Genomic DNA, 15,703 nt, shown 5'->3' with positions numbered 1-15,703 from the left:
CTTTGCCTTTTCCAAGGTCAGACCTTTCCTGGCATCTGTGGAAAGCATTCATATTGAGGAAGAAGGGGATGTGCCCAGCTTCTCCTCTCTTGCCTTTGTGATTTCTTTCTGTTTGGGCCACATAGGGCTTTGCAGGAGAGCAGAGATTTTTTTTTTTTTAACTTCATCCATTGAATATTCATCAAGTGATGGATTCTACCTCAACGATCAGCCAAGGGAATAAAAATAGTTTGCAGCCAGCTCTCTGCCACAGATAGAGTGTAAAACCATTGTAAGGTAGAGTTTTTCCTACCAGGTGAGGTTACGACAAGCAGCTGTGATTTCCCCAGACATAGCCCTGTGCTCAGAGCAGATGCCTGTCAAACCAGCCCCCAGTAAGTGGCAAGAGTGATCTCACTTCCTTTCCCTAAAGGTAACTGTCCTCATTACTCTCATTACTGAGCTGAGTGAACCTTGGGTGCGTAATAGAATTTTCTTTAAAATATTCATCATCTGACAGCTGATATTTCAGCCATATTTCCTTGAAAACTACATTGGGAGAGGAAGCCTGAGCAGCAGTGCTCAATTAACTTACTATTTTGCTCACCTTCTGAAACTACTTTTCAAGCCCAAGTTATTAAAAATTCATGGGACCATGTAACATGTTACTCTCCTGTGAGCTCTCTGAGCAGGACAGAGGTGGCCACTGATGCACAAGCTGCCCTTCCTGCATACACTGCAGCAGTTGGAGAAACTGGTGCTTCTCCTGCCAGGGATAAATGGAACCCCTCCCTGCCTTTTCCCCTTTGTCCCCACAAGTGCATCACTTTGTGCAAGAGGAATCAAAACTCTTTTCCAAGCCTTTTATGAGTCTTCCAAATGAGCAGACCAGCCTTTTCTTGGTTTCCAGATAAAGAGGAAGCCATGGATACACAAGAACACATTTGCAACACAGTACGTAGGAAAAGTTGTAGACAGACATACACATGCCAGTTTTGTCACATATTTCTGAGCCTCAGTTTCCAGATCTGTAAAATACACGCAGAATTATGGTGCAGTAATTGGCAATAGCACAGAGAATATGCATTGAACAGTTCATGACACATCACTGGTATAGAATAAAAGCCTTTCCTCATCATGGGGGCAGTACTCAATGGCATCTACACGACATACATCACGCTGTAACACTACTGACTGCCAACTTGTCTGCCTCTCCAACAAGGGACAAGATCCCTGAGCCCAGGGCTCATGCCCTCTTCACCTCTAACCTCAGTGTTCAACATTGTCTGATACAGAAAAGCGACTCAATGAAAGTTTTACAACATAATTATGATTATTCTAATTATTAATTAATTAATATAATAATTACATATAATTAGTGTAATGATGCATTGTAATTATTATTGATATAACTTTTGAATATATAATATTAAATAAATATAAAATTATACATAACAATATATAAGAATAATATATAAAACTATAAAGTGAACACAAATTAGTTATTACCAAATAATTTTCAAGCAAAATTTTGCTTGAAAACTGACCAAATAGGTTATACTTCTGATTACTGTTGCTGCCAGGTCCTAGGCAAGCAGAAATTTTACTTCAGAAGAGAGCAAGTGAAAACAAAAACTGGCCTTTTGGACATTGTCTAAAACAAGCTTGATAATTGCATCCTCGTTGCTAATGGACATTTGCCCATAGCCCCTAAGCTATGAAAATTTGAAATTTTTCAGTTTGTTTGTCATTTCTCAGTTTGCTGAGGTTCAGTTTTGTCTCCACATCCAAATATTCAGACCCTTATTCAAACCAATCCAAACCACTCTGGTCTTGAAATAGGACTTGAAATCTAGCCAGCCTGGGGTTTTATGCAATATTTCCAGTACTTCTGCTTTCAAAACAAGTTGGTGGAAAGAAAACACTAGACAAGCCATACTGTGGTATTCCAGAGCTTTCCCAGTTCAGCCTGGAAATTTTGGTGTTCTTCAGAGAATTGTGATATACAACCAAGAAAAATAAAAATAATACTACCTTACATTTGTATAATATTCGATGGTCTATGTGGAGCTAATGTTTATTTCGCCCACTGCATTTCACAGATAATATCTGTAGAATCCTCCAAACAACCCAGTGAAAAAGGTATTTTTCCTTTTCACAGAGGATCTTTTTAACAGGGAATTAAGTACCAAGCCCAGGTTCTTGGTTTTCTTAAAGCTTCCACATCATTATCTTATTCAGTCATCTGGGAATGAGGGACAGCAGGTAATGTGAGCTTCTGCATGGGTCAGAAAGGCGACTTTCCCAGCATCACACAATCAAAAAAAAAAAAAAAGGCAGAGTGATGGCTAGATGGCTAAAAGTCAGAGATGTAGAGATGTGACTGACTCCCCAGTCTGTGCTTCTACATATCACCATATCACATGTACTCTGTGTATAAACACTGCTACACTGTAACTGCCATCACAATACTTGTGTCTCTTTTTAATTATTTGTAGAAGTACAGGTGTGCTGTATAGAACTAAAAGAAGTAGCCCAGGGCAGCCCCGGTGGCGCTGGGGTTTGGCGCCGCCTGCAGCCTGGGGTGTCATCCTGGAGACCTGGGATGGAGTCCCACATTGGGCTCCCTGCAAGGAGCCTGCTTCTCCCTCTGCCTGTGTCTCTGCCTCTCTCTCTGTGTGTCTATGAATAAATAAATAAAATCTTTAAAAAAAAAAAAAAGAAGTAGCCCAGGTTTAAGTCAACTACTGGTGTGTTCCAAGGCAATGACTATAGCATTTTGTCCCCACCACACAGTGAAACAAGAGTTCAGCAATGTAGATACTAGGTCTACACCCCCAAACTGGATAATGAATAACAGTTTATATTGGCTACAACTTAAACAAATTAATAAGGACTGAAAGGTTGCTAGAATCCAGGCTTCAGTAAGTCTAACATTTTTTCAAAGACAAGATAGGGTAGTTGTTAGTCACAGTCTCTAGATTCAGACTTCCTGGATCTAATCCTTTCATCTATTCACTGGTTCAGATATTGCTTAGGGGGTGGAGAGGTGCAGTATTTAAAGTCTGCAAGTCTCTATTTTCTCGTCTGTAAAGTAGGGATACTAATGTCGCCTACCTTGTGTAGTTATCTTCACTTTCTCTTGACTCCTATAGCTTATAACTACAGTTCACTTGAAATGTCTCATATTTAGTCTTCATTGTTGATCAAAATATTATGTATGGCTCCATCATATTTATTCTATTCTTCGCTTTGCTTTTTTTATTGTGGTAAAATACACATACAATTTACCATTTTCACCATTTTTAAAAAATTTTTATTTATTTATGATAGTCACAGAGAGAGAGAGAGAGAGGCAGAGACACAGGCAGAGGGAGAAGCAGGCTCCATGCACCGGGAGCCCGACGTGGGATTCGATCCCGGGTCTCCAGGATCGCGCCCTGGGCCAAAGGCAGGCGCCAAACCGCTGCACCACCCAGGAATCCCATTTTCACCATTTTTAAGTGCACAGTTCACTGGTTATTAAATCCATTCACATGTGCAACAATCACTACCATCCATTCCATAACTTTTTTCATCTTTTAAAACTGAAACCCTATGGAACAATAATTCTCCTTTACCCCCTCCCCAACCAGTCTATGTCAGCCACCATTATACTATGTACATTGTGATTTTGACTACTCTAAGTACCTCATGAAAGGGCAATCACACAGTATTTGTCTTTTCGTGACTGACTTATTCACTTAACATCATGTCTTCAAGGTTCATCCGTGTTGTTGCGTACATCACAATTTCCTTCCTTTTTAAAAGCTGGAATCATATTCCATTGTATATACATACATCCATTCATTTTGTTTACCCATTCATCTGTCAATGGACTTGAGTTGCTACTGTGAATAATGCTGTGATGATCATGAATGTACAAATATCTCTTCAATATCCTGCTTTCAATTATTTTGGTTATATATCCAGAAGTGGGAATGCTGGATCATATAGCAATTCCATTTTTAATTTTTTGAGGAAAACGTACTGTTTTCTGCAGCAGCTGTACCATTTTACATTCCCACCAACAATTCACAAAGGTTCCAATTTCTCCACATACTTGCCAACATCTGTTTTCTGTTTGTTTTGATAATAGTCATCCCAGTGAGTGTGAGATAGTATCTTGTTTTTTACATTTCTGTAATGATTAGTGATGTTGAGCATCTTTTCTTGTGCTATTGGCCATTCATACAAAGAAATATTTATTGAAATCCTTCGCCCATTTTAAATTCTGGTTGTTTACTTTATGTTGCTGAGCTTCAGCAGTTCTGTATATAATCTGGATATTAATCCCTTATCAGATATATGATTTATAAGTATTTTCTCCCATTCTGTGGTTTGCCTTTTAATAGTGCTGGATATGGATAGTGTCTTATAGTTTTTAATTTTTATAAAGTCCAGTTGGTCTACTTTTTCTTTTTCTATCTGGGCCTTTAACATCATATCTAAGAAATCATTGCCAAATCCAATGTTATAAAGCTTTTGTCCTACGTTTTCTTGTTTTGGGTCTTATATTTAGGTCCTTATCCACTCTGAGTTAATTTTTTATATGGTATAAGGTAGGCATGCAATTTCATTCTTTTGCACATGGATATTTAGTTTTCCAAGTACCAATCATTAACATGACTGTTCTTCCCTCACTGATTGGTTTTAGCACCATTGTCAAAAAATATTTGACCGTATGTAAGAGTTTATTTCTTGGCTCTCTATTCTATTCCATTGGTCTATATGTCTGTCTTTATGCTAATGCAGCACTATTTTGATTGCTGTAGTTTTGCAATAAGTTTTGAAATCAGGAAGTATGAGCTCTCCGGTTTTGTTCTTCTCTATCAAGATTGTTTTGGCTATTTGGGATCCCTTGAGATTCCCTATGAATTTTAAGATGAGTTTTTCTATTTCAGCAAAAAAAAAATGTCATTGGGATTTTGACAGGAATTGTATTGAATCTATAGATTGCTTTGTGTAATGTTGACATTCTAATATTATCTTCCAGTCTATGAACATGAAATGTGTTTTTATTTACATCTTTTATTTCTGTCAGTAATGTTTTGTAGATTTCGTTATACAAGTATTTTACCCCTTTGGTTAAGTTAATTCCTGAGTGTTTTCTTCTCTCTGAAGCTATTATAAATGGAGTTGGTTTTATAATTTTCTTTTTCAGATTATTCATTGTGTATAGAAATATAACTGATTTGGGCAAGGTGAGTTTGTGTCATTCTACTTTGCTGAATTCATTTGTTAGTTCTAATAGCTTTAGGGGTTTCTACATATAAAATTATAGGTCTGCAAATAAAGATAATTTTACTCTTCTCTTTCCAATTTGGATGTTTTTTATTTATTTTATTTGTGTAATTGCTCTAGCTAGAAATTCTAGTACTATGTTGAATAGAAGTGATAAAAATGGGAATTCTTGCTTTGTTCCCAATCTTGGAAGACATGCTTTTAGTCTTTCACCATTGAGTATGATATTCACTACGGGTTTTTCATATATGGCTTTTATTATATGGAGGTAGTTTCCTTCTATTCCTTATTTGTTGAGTGTTTATCATGAAAGGGTAGTGAATTTTGTCAAATGATTTTTCTGTAGTAAGATGATGCTGTGGGTTTTTTTCCCTTCATTCTGTTGATATGGTGAATTACGTTATCGGTTTATAGATGTTGAATCATTCTTGCATTCCAGGAATAAATCTCATGTGGTCATGGTATATCACCTATTTAATATGCTGCTAAATTCTGTTTACTAGTATTTTGTTGAAAATTTTTACTAGTATTTTGCTTGAAATATTTTGTACGAATGGTCTGTAGTTTTCTTTTTTGTAGTATCTGGCTTTGGTACCAGGCCAATGCTGGCTTCATAGAATGAGTTAACAAATTGTTCCTTCCTCTTTAAATTCGAGAAAAGTTTGAGGAGGGTTGGTGTTAATTCTTTAAATATTTGGTAGAGTTCACCAGTGAAGCTCAGATCCATGGCTGTCTTTGTTGGGAGATTTCTAATTACTGATTCAATATCCTTACTAGTTATAGGTCTATTCAGATTTGCTATTTCTTTGTGTCTTGGTGGGTTTTGCATTTCTAGGAATTTGCCCCTTCAACTAGGTCATCATACAATTGTTCATTATACTCTCTTATATTCATTTTTATATCTGTAGAATCAGTAAAAATGTCCCACTTTCATTTCTGATTTTAGTAATTTGAGTCTTTTTTTTTGTACATATAGCTGAAGATTTGCCAATTTTGTTGGCCTTTTCAAAGAACCAACTTTTTGTTTTACTGATTTTCTCTGTTATTTTCTATTTTCTATTTTGTTTATCTCTACTCTAATGTTTATCATTTCCTCCTTCTACCAGCTTTGGGTTTAGTTTGTTCTTCTTTTCCTAGTTCCTTAAGTTATAAAGTTAGGTTGTTGATTTGAGATCTTTGTTTTTTAATTCAAGTGTTAAAGCTATAAATTTCCCCCTTGGCACTGCTTTTGCTGTGTCACATAAGTTTTGGTATGTTGTGTTTTTGTTTTCATTCTATCCCTAAGTATTATTTAATTACCCTTTTCTTCTTTTAACCATTGGTTATTTGAAAATGTGTTACTTCCAAGTTTTGTGAATTTTCCAGGTTTATTTTTATTACGATTTCCAACTTCATCTTGTGATCAGATACACTTTCTGTATCTATCTTTGTAAATCTATTGAGATTTAATTGATGGCCTAACATAATACCTATCCTAGAAAATGTCCATGTACATCAGAGAAGAATGTGTACTCTATTTTTGCTATGTAGCATTCTGTGCATAGCTGTTAGATTTAGTTGGTTTATTATGTTTTTAAGTCCTCTATTTCCTTACTTTTCATCTGTCTGATTGCTATATCTACTATTGAGTAGAATATTGAAATCACCAACTATTATTATAAAACTGTCTATTTCTCCCATCAGTTCTGTCAGTTTTTGCTTCAGACATTTCTACAGTCTGTCATTAAGTGTTTAATGTTTATATTTGTTATAGCCTCTTGCTGTATTGAATCTTTTATTAACATACTGTGTTTTGTCTCTTGTAATCTTTTTTTATTTAAAGTCTATTTTGCCTGATATCAGTATAGCAACCTCTACTCTCTTTTGCTTACTATTTGCAGGGAATCTCTTTTTTCACCGTTTCACTTTCAATTTTTTTATGTCTTTGGATCTTTTATAGTCAGCATATAGTTGGATCATGTATTTTTATCCATTTTGCCCACTTTTGTCTTTTGATTAGAGAGTTTAATTTATTTATATTTAAGTAGTTAGTGATAGGTACCTTCATTTGTTGTTTTCATTTTCTATATACCTTAAAGCTTTTTTTGTCCCTCATTCCCTGCATTTGTCTTGTATCTAGTTGATTTTTTATAGTGAAATGTTTAAATTCCTTTCTCATTTCCTCTTGCATATATTCTATAGCTGTTTTCCTTGTAGTTACCATGGGGATTACTTTTAACATCTTAAAGTTGTAAAACTCTCATTTAATTTTAGAACTGTTTAACTTCAATAATACAAAAACTCTGCTCCTTTACCACTCTGTCTCTAATCCGTTCCATTGTTGATGTCCCAAAATTACATCTTTATGCATCATGTGCCTAAAAACATAAACCAATAATTCCCTTTTTTTAAGATTTTATTATTTTATTCATGAGTGACAGAGAGAGAGAGAGAGAGAGAGGCAGAGACACAGGCAGAGGGAGAAACAGGCTCCATGCAGGGAGCCTGATGTGGGACTCAATCCTGGGTCTCTAGGATCAGGCCCTGGGCTGAAGGCGGTGCTAAACCTCTGAGCCACCTGGGCTGTCCCCCAATAATTCTTCTAAATGTATTAGCCTCTTAAATTATGTAGAAAACAAGATTAGGAGTTACAAAGTACAGTAATCCTGGCTTTTACATTAATAATTGTTCTTATGCTTTAAATTTATTAGTCTCTTAAATCATGTAGAAAACCAAAAGCTGTTATAAACTGTTGCTACAATAATAGTATTTTTTATAATCATGCATATATTTACCTTTTTTGAGATCTTTATTTCTCCATATAACTTCAAGCTACTGTAGAGCATCCTTTCACTTCAGTTTATAGAACCTCCTTTTTTCAGGGCAACTCTAATTGTCACAAACTCCCTCAACTTCCTTTATCTGGGGATGTCTTTAATTTCTCCCTCACTTTTGAAGAGTAGTTTTACCAGATATAGGAATTTTGGTCCACAGTTTCTTTTTCCTTTTAGCACTCTGCCTATACTATTTCACTGTCTTCTGGTCTCCAAAGATTCTAATGAGAAATCTGCTAATAATCTTATTGTGGATACCTTGTATGTGACAATGTTTCTTGCTGTTTTCTGCTTTTGCTTTTGAAAGTCTGATTATAATGTGGGTTTCTTTAAGTTCATCTTACCTAGAGTCCATTGAGCTTCTTGGATGTTAATATCTTTCATCAAATTTAGGAAATTTTCAGCCATTATTTCTCTAAATATTCTGTCCCTTTCTCTCTCTCTTCTCTTTTTGAGACTTCCATGATACATACAATGATGCAACCATGATGTTGGTCCACTCAATGGTGTCCCACAGGTCTTTAAGGTTCTTTTCACTTTTCATCAACCTTTTTTCTTTCTGTTCCTCAGACTTAGTAATTTCCATCGTCCTATCTTCAAATTCACTGATTCTGACTTTTGCCTGCTCAAATTTGCCTTTGAATTCCTCTAGTAAATTTTTCATTTTACTTATTGCACATTTCAGCTCCAGAATTCTTTTTGGTTTCTTTTTATGCTTTCTATCTGTTCATTAATATTTCCATTTTGTTCAGACATTATTTTCTTGATTTCCTACATACCTTCTAATTCCTTGAGCACTTCTAAGATAGTTGTTTAAAGTCTTTGTCTAGAATATCTGCCATTCAGTCCTTCAGGGACATTTTCTGTTGATATATTTTTTCCTTTGTATGGACCATACTTTCCAGTCTGTTTGTATGCCTTGTGATTTTTTACTGTTGAACATTAGACATTTGAATCTAATAATGTGGTAAATCTGGAAATAGATTCTCCCCTGTCTCCTGGGGTTTGCTAGGTTTCTTTATTGTTTTTCTTTTCGTTTCGTTGTTGTTGTTGTGTTGTTGTTGTTGTTGTAGGCTGTCTCTATGCCGAGAATCAGCCTGAAGTGTAAACTTAAGGTTTCCTCAAGTCTTTCAACTTTCCCTGGGCATATGCAGTCACTTTCTAATTTTTCCTGTATATGCAATTTTTTAAAATTTCCTACTCTTTAATATCAGGCTTCCAAAAGGAAAAAAGCAAAAAATTAAAGGGGAAGAGAAAATGACTAGCCCTTTAAATCCTCCTGGAACTCACTTCAGCCACAGGAGGGCTTGCAACAATGGGGCGAAGGAGAGGAGTGCAAAAAAATGGCTGCTAGCCTCTTTGTCTGAACCTCTGTGATCAGCAGCAGCAATTAACAATCAGAGCACAGATCCCAGATATTTGGAGAACAGGGTTGTTTTTGTTGACCCTGACTCCCATGAGCTGTGTGCAAGATGCTCTAGGAACACATGCACAGCTGCCTGCCATGTGGCTAGGGGTGAGTGATGGGTAGCTGCTACTGTGCTAAAAGCTGAAATTGATCTAAATTAACCTTAATTTACCAACCAAGTCCTGCTCTCAAAGTTCCAAGGCTGCAACAGGCTCCAGAGTTCCAAAAATGGTTACATCAGACAGATTCTAATGTGTGCAATCATTGTCTAAATGAGGAGACAGATTAATGGTGCTTCCTACTCAGCCATATTGAGTCCTCTCCCATGTTTATTCTTTGATTATCTCCTTGATAAATTATAAGCTGGGAGGGTGACAGACGTCGTCCATCTTATTACCATTTGACCTATCAGAATAGCACCTGGCACATACTAGATGCTTGCTCAGTGTATTACCTATCTGTTGTTCAATAACAAATCACCCCAAAAATTGCTTGCTGAAAAGAAAAATAATAACTGATTGCTTTTCACAGTTTCTATGAGTCAGAAATTCAGGAACAGGTCATCTGGTTCTGGCTCAAGATCTCTTGAAAGGTTACAATGGTGTTGACCAGGATCACAGGGATTTGAAGTTTCCTAGGGCTGGAGGATCCACTTAGGACATGGCTCACTCACCTGGTGGGCAAGTTAGCACTGGCTCCTGGTAGAGGTCTCACTGCTTCCCATTTGGGCATTCCCAGAGGGCTGATCAAGTATTAACCTAGCAGAATTCTGGCTCCCTCCAAGGAGAGCAATCCAAAGACCAAGGCAGAAGTTGCACTGTCTTGTATGATGTAGTTTCAGAAGTTATTCAGAGAATAACTTTATCCAGTCTACGAGGCTGGCTATTATAGTAAATAGATCATTGGTTTTGGTTGAGTGTCTTCTCTTTCACTAGTTTATATGTACTTTGAAAGCAAAACTATCAAAACTTCCTTGTAGGATCTGGCACAATGCTTTGTATCTAGTAAGTGCTCAGATCTTTAAAGTATTCACAATTAATAGGAAGATATTTGCCAGTATATAATTATCAATGTTTTCATAATTAGCCAAATTATGACTTAATTTTTAGGTTTTCATTAGAGAATTATTTTACTCAGATGGATAATGTTAAAAAAAATAGAATTCCCATCTTCAAAATTCTTTGAATAATCCAGGAGTTTTGATGGACACCATCAGGTACAAGTTGCAGAGCTACTTTGTGATTTTCTTATTTAAATGTAATGTCTTCATGTTTGAGGTTTTCCTTTGCTTTTGTTGGCATAAACTGTTTCTAGACCACCAGTACCCCTAAAGACCAAAATTAATTGCTAGTTTTATATGTCTAAATGATAGGGATGCCAGACTGTTTCAGAATAAAACACATCTAAATTTAATAAAGTTCAAAGGAAGAAAATGTTTATTTATGGATTAAAGTATATAGTGATCTGTTGCTTGTAGTTATTGAAATAGCGACAGCTCTTCTTAGCAGGAGTAGGGAGGGTGAGCAGGGAAGAACATGGGAGAAAGCCCTTCTCCGATGCTGAGAGTATATCAACAATCTAGAGAGACAAATAAAAGGCCCTGGGTCTTTTGACACCAGTTGAGAACACAGATGATATACAACTGAAGTCTGAAGTAGGGAGGGGGAGGCTCTGGTAAGATGGTGGAGGTTTTGTTCTGTCAACTCATCACACATTTGCACAGGGATGTTTCACATGTCTTTAGAACAGAGCATACGTTGTCCCTTTGGGGCACAGCTTTGCTGGATGTTGAAGTCCGATGGTATCATCAAGCGTTCCCAGAGTTGTTGGAATGGAAAGTACAGAAAATCTAAAATATAAGGCCACCAAAGAGACTTATTTCCATGTCTTTTATGGCAATCACATCCCTGTGCATGCATTGCTTTTTTAAAAACACATCATTGGGTACCATGTTTGCTGGAGCAGAAAGAATGGTTATTGTAATTGAGCAGAATTCCTAAACTATTCTCTAAAGTTTTTCATCGTTTCCAAAGACTTAAGAGCATCTTAACAATACTTTCCCCATTGCAAAATAGATCAATATATAATTACACTTATTTTACAGTAAGGCACTTGATTATTACATTCCTCATTTTGTTCAATGTAAATTTGTGCTAATTCTAGGATTTATGATTATTGCACAATGATTTCATAATTTAACATTGGGCTACATAATTTCTATTAACTGACTTTCAACTTTATCCAAACTCTATGTTAGCTTTCTTTGAAATGAATTGCAGTTTACATTTGGTAAAAAAAAAAACAAAAAAACAAAAAAACATTATATTTGGAGTCAGAAAGCCCATGTTCCAATCCCAATTTTGCTGCATATTTCCCATGTGATCATGAATATATCACTTAACTTCCCAGAGTTTCCTCTCAGTTCCATCATATGTAAAGCAAGGATAATCTTATTGCTGTTTGTATTCCATAGATTTCTGTGAAAATCAAAAGTCATTGATGTATATAAAAGCTCCTTATAACCTATGTTTTTGCAAGAGCAAGATATGTTAATATTTTTATCTTACACATAAGATATACAAGCAAATGCATCCATTAACATCCAGTGTGTCCTCTGTTTCACATTCTACCACCACCACTACCACATGTCCCCAGAAAGCTAAGTCATCATGTTAAGTGATCTATTATAATGCCTTGATTTTATAGATAGAAATTGCTCATGGGTCAAATTGTGTGACTTTCATATAGATGGTAGACTACTGATGCCCCTTCAAAGCCTTGGTCATAATACATAACTAACAATTTGAGAGGACAGGAATAATTTTCTCACAGATCCAATTTTAATCCTAAATGGCATGAAATGAGACTATTTTCTAGCCAGCCTCCTACTTTCTCCATGTTTAAATAATTTGATCAGCATTTAGATGGATTAGAAACATGTTTTTACTAATGTGAACATGAAATGGTTTCAAGAAAAAAAATTGGACCTGACATCTAATTACCATCTAAAAGAATAACTCAGTAAAAATGATGGTGAAAACAAAAATACAACTTAGGCCAAACCGTCTTCATTGTTCAAATTAAAGATACTGAATAACTACACCCTAGAAGCTAGTTTAGTTCCTTTGAGATATATTATGTAGCTAATTCACAGTGTAGACAGGCAGGAGTACTCAAGATCAACCAGTCCACAGGAATCATGGCACAGTTCTTCCATGCTCAGGACAGCCAACTGGTAATAACTGCCATTTGACATTATCCAGGCCCATTCATCTGTTCCATGATCTATGGCATGGAACAACAGGTTTTAACAGATCCAAAGCTGCTATATCAGGAAAATGTGGCCCCAACCCAGTTCCACACTGGGGTGAGAATCGCTTTCCTAACAAGAAAGTATTCAGCTGGTGCTCCTTAGCCTTCACAAGGAAATGTCAACTTTGCCACCTGTGTGTCTGGTGTGTGATGAATTAGGATGTCCCTTCAATTAGCAACAGAGGCTCTGCCCTCTAGGCACTTGCCAAAGAATACAGGTTTGAAATCTCTACTCAGTGCTGCTAAAAGCGCATGGAAAAAATATTTCAGAAAGGGATTGCTCAAAGTCCCTTAAATAGAAATATACACAATACATTCCTTTTGGAATTTGGTACCAAGAAAAAGTCTATTTCACCTGATGAATTACCACGTTTTATTTTGTCAGGAAAATAGAACTATAAAGCAAATCTATGCCTTGGCGTAGGTGTATTTAGAGCTACATTTACTATTAAATTATAAAAACTTCATCTACAATTTTTATGCCATCCCCTCTTCTTACTCTATGGTGTTTAATTTTCATTCAGATATTCCTAGGACATGTAAATGTACACACTAACACACCTATCATCATTATCATTATCATCATCACCATCATCCATGTAAGCAATTTTGGGAAGTAGATAAAATATCAATATAAATAAATTAATCTTACAAATTTAAACTTTTACCACACGTGTTATAGCAAATCCTGAAAACATAAGAACAATATATACATTGTTTGGGTCAAAATTATCCTCAGTGTCTTCTAAAAACAAACCTCTACCCCTAAGTTGACTTATTCATAACTCATTACTAGCGAATCATCTCGGGAGTAACCATATCCAAGAAGCTTTTCAATTCCCCAAAGCCGGAGTTGGAGCCTCTGTCCTATTGCCAGTGCAGTTTGTCATGACCCAACCATAGTCTTTGCTGTGACTTGTGAACTTCCTGAGATCAGATCCCCAGCACCTACCAAAGGGCCTAACATATAATAATGACATTAAAAAATGTTTATGGAATAAATATGAAAATACTTATACCACTTCTCTTAATATTTTAAGAAGCAACTTTGCAAAGAAAATAATAGAGGCCAAATATTTTGTTTTTAGACTTAAATTGTAGTAAAGTATACACTGAAATAAATGAGGTCTTATATGTCATTCTCTTATTTATTTGAAAAAGGAAAATTGGCATGATTCTAAGTAGTATACTCAAAATATTTTTAATTGATGCTATTATTATACACAACTGCATTAGTAAAAAACATAAGGTAAGAGCATGTATACTCTTGGCCAAATGTAGTATAAACTCCAATGCAGAATTATCCAAGTGATCTTCATCAGAAAATCAGAAGAATTTCCGATCATTAAGAAAGCACATATAAGGGGTACCTGGGTGGCTCAGTCATTTAAGTGTCTGCCTTTGGCTCAGGTCATGATCTGGGTGGGGGTCCTGGGATCAAGCACCCTATCAGGCTCCCTGCTCAGCAGGGAATCTGCTTCTCCCTCTGCCCCTCCCCTTCTCATGTTCCCCCTCTCTCTCTCTCTCCTAAAAATAAATAAAATCTTAAAACTAATAAAGCACATACATGGAGCAGAAAGGCTTTGGGAGAAAAGAGGTTAATAAAATGAGAAGATGAGATACTAAGATTTATTTATTTTCCCAAACTTTTTATATTACATAGTTATAGTAGCCAAGACATGGAAACAAACTATAGGTTCACTGATGAACAAATGGAGAAAGAAAATGTGGTATATATACAGAATGGAATATTATTCAGCCTTTAAAAAGGAAATCCTGCCATTTGTGACATGAATGAACCTATAGGACACTACATTAACTGAAATAAGCAAGACACAAATAGTACATGATACCACTTTTTATGGAAACTACAATAGCGAAAATCATAGAAGCAGACAGTATAATGGTGGTTATAAGGGCCCAAAGAGAGGGGAAAATGAGGAGATATTAGTGAAAAGATACAAACTTTCAGTCATGCTAGATGAAGTTCTAGAAATCTATCTACAGCATAGTACCAATAATTAACAATGTATTATATAATTTAAAATTTGCTAAGGAGGTAGAAAAACTATTAATCACAATATTAATAGTAACAATAAATAAAGAGGGCAGGAAGAAACTTTCAGAAGTGATGAGTATATTTATAGCATAGATCATGGTGATGATTTCATGGATGTATATTTATCTCTAAACTCATCTAGTTGTAAAAAAAAAAATAAAAACTACCTTCACCAGACAGAAATATATAAATACACAGACATCAAAGCACACCTTCTTGTTTCTTCCTGTTTATGAAAGTTCATGTTGCCATTTTTCTCACAACTATAATATTCCATTAGTTCTCATCCACATATAAGAGAAATAGAAGAGATGAAGTTTTTTCTAAAAGATTTTATTTATTTATTCATGAAAGACACAGAGAGAGAAAGGCAGAGACATAGGCAGACGGAGAAGCAGGCTCCCTGTGGGGAGCCGAATGCAGGACTTGATTCCAGGACCCCGGGGATCACGACCTGAGCCAAAGGCAGACGCTCAACTGCTGAACCACCCAGGCATCCCTAGATGAAGATTTTTCCGCCATCTTAGCTACTGCTTCATTATCGATGTATCTATCAGATGTGCTCACCTCAACTGAGGAATGAGAGGGGACTGGAATCTGTCCTATCTGCTAAGGGACAAGAGTCAGAGCTCAGGGACAGAGAACATCACTTAACAAGAGAGAAGGAAGCAGTGACAGGAACTGGATGAGCATAAAGCCCATAGGCAGCATATCCAAAAGTCTCCCAGAGTAGCACACTGCAGAGCATGCCAAGGTCTACTTTCATATATCTTGTATAAATATGCACCACATTTTATACAGTAGAAATATCTACTCAATGTGCTGAGGAGAGAGCACCTTTCATGTGAC

The 15,703-nt window shown here is 36.0% G+C and overlaps 1 long non-coding RNA gene across 5 annotated transcripts in view; it reads right to left on the bottom strand.

Moving 5' to 3' along the window:
- LOC144313624 (uncharacterized) overlaps positions 1 to 15,703 on the bottom strand; it is a 241,323-nt gene that overhangs the window by 88,889 nt on the left and 136,731 nt on the right. For 3 of the 5 annotated variants that reach the window (XR_013379242.1, XR_013379246.1, XR_013379239.1), the window contains one exon: positions 10,892 to 11,332. The exons of the other annotated variants lie outside the window; for them this stretch is intronic. This is a non-coding gene — a long non-coding RNA (uncharacterized LOC144313624). Of the gene's footprint in view, positions 1 to 10,891; positions 11,333 to 15,703 lie in introns of those variants that run through there. 5 annotated transcript variants of the gene reach the window in all.

This window comes from Canis aureus, chromosome 5 (genome assembly GCF_053574225.1).
Source record: "Canis aureus isolate CA01 chromosome 5, VMU_Caureus_v.1.0, whole genome shotgun sequence".
NCBI classification, from domain to species: Eukaryota; Metazoa; Chordata; class Mammalia; order Carnivora; family Canidae; genus Canis; species Canis aureus.
The sequence above is the reverse complement of the archived record's forward strand: the minus strand, read 5'-3'. Positions and strand labels throughout refer to the sequence as shown.